Source organism: Schistocerca cancellata, chromosome 2, assembly GCF_023864275.1.
Source record: "Schistocerca cancellata isolate TAMUIC-IGC-003103 chromosome 2, iqSchCanc2.1, whole genome shotgun sequence".
Taxonomy (NCBI): Eukaryota; Metazoa; Arthropoda; class Insecta; order Orthoptera; family Acrididae; genus Schistocerca; species Schistocerca cancellata.
Window position 1 is genome coordinate 771,153,474 of NC_064627.1, and position 1,735 is coordinate 771,155,208.

At 47.4% G+C, this 1,735-nt stretch overlaps 1 non-coding gene across 1 annotated transcript; it reads left to right on the forward strand.

The window, feature by feature from the left end:
• Window positions 1–1,402: 1,402 nt before the first annotated feature.
• Trnav-aac (transfer RNA valine (anticodon AAC)) lies at window positions 1,403–1,475 on the forward strand. Its single transcript has one exon. It is a non-coding gene; the product is annotated as a tRNA-Val (tRNA).
• Window positions 1,476–1,735: the final 260 nt, after the last annotated feature.

Here is a 1,735-nt window from a genome sequence, read left to right on the forward strand (position 1 = left end):
GTAGAACATTCTTTAAGGACAGATACCTGGCAAAAAAAGGACGAGGAAACTTAAAGAAATGGACTTCACCTAAGAGTGAAGAATTTTTAGGAACAAGCAAAAGTGCGAAACATCCGAAAGAAACAGGCGCTAGATGGTTCATATGGTTCAAATGGCTCTGAGCACTATGGGACTTAACATCTGAGGACATCACACACACCTATGACCGAGGCAGGATTCAAACCTGCGACCGTAGCGGTCGCGCGGTTCCAGACTGAAGCGCCTAGAACTGCTCGGTCACACCGGCCTGCAAACAGGCAGTAGAAGAATAAGATGAATATAAAGAGTATTTGCCGAAACGTGTTACAGACAAGGCCGGTTTAAGACGACAGTGACACAAGCGGTCGCTTGGGGGCCAAGCTCGCCAAGCCAAGTGCAGGGGTTTTAAAGATCTTACCAAGAGCCCAAGGAAAGGTAACTAATGTGTGAGGGAGATGGAGGGAGTCGCAAACAAAGTGTCTCTTGTGTGAAAAAATGTCCTCAAATCGGTCACTGCGTAACGAGAGAGCATTAAGTCACAAGCAGAGCCGCACCGAGCAAGGGCGCCCCCGTACCCTGGGCAAAAGGGGAGGATGGCATTCACGTACCGTACAGCCGTTTCGGCGCCTCCCATGACCACCAGCGTCGTACGTCGGCCCCAAAACAGATGGGAGACGACGAGCAAGATGAAGAACTTTTCCTTGTTTTTCTTTTTCATTTCTTTCTTTCGGACGCCAGGTGTCGCTCATGCTGAGAGACCCTGGGCGATGCGCCAGCTTAATTACGCGCTTGAATAAATACCAAGAGCCAAAACTAAATAGTGGCAAAAATGGACTGAGCCTAGGAAAGAACAGCACATGAAGTGAACGCGGGAATACCGGGCGACATTTGAAACCCAGGCGCACGGAAAATGAAACATGCCGTTGAAATACTGTGGTCCAGAGATTGCCAATACGAGATGAGGAAGACGAAGAAAAAGACTTTTTACTGAACAGGAGCGACGCATAGAGTTACGGGTCCTCCGTGGCCTTGAGGCTTAAAACCGATAGCGGCTTCAACAAGACAGCTGTGTGCATTGCGATGAATTCGTTGCTGCAATGTATTGTGCTTCGGAAGGATACTCTAGTAAAATGAGGAATGAGAGGCGTAGTATATCCTTTTACATTCTGCATTGATCTCCTCATCGCAAATGGAATGCGGAATATAAGGAACAAATAAGCCCTGAAGATACTGCATTGTTGCCCCTCCAGACACAGGCACGCGCGTTACAACGGGCCGCGAACGCAAAGCGACAGCTTTCTCTTCTGCTGGAGCCAGGGCGCCAGTCAGAGACCGCTGCAAACGGGATCACTGTATGTATACGTGACGAAGAGGCATATAACAGGTTTCCGTGGTGTAGTGGTTATCACATCCGCCTAACACGCGGAAGGTCCCCGGTTCGATCCCGGGCGGAAACAATTATTTTTTTAATTAATCGGCTGTCTCCTCACAGTATTCGGATAATATAAAATATCACTTCACTTGACAATGGGAAGTTAGGCACACTGAATCACCTCGAAGCAAAAACCTGAGCTTTTTACTGACATTGCAGAAGTATACATTGCGTTTGCATCAGCGAAATGAGTGCCTCTGAAATACGTCATATAATCTGAGGTCAGGTTTTGGTTTATTTAAATCAAATAACCAGTGTTTGTAAGCGTATGTATCTGCAAGAAGT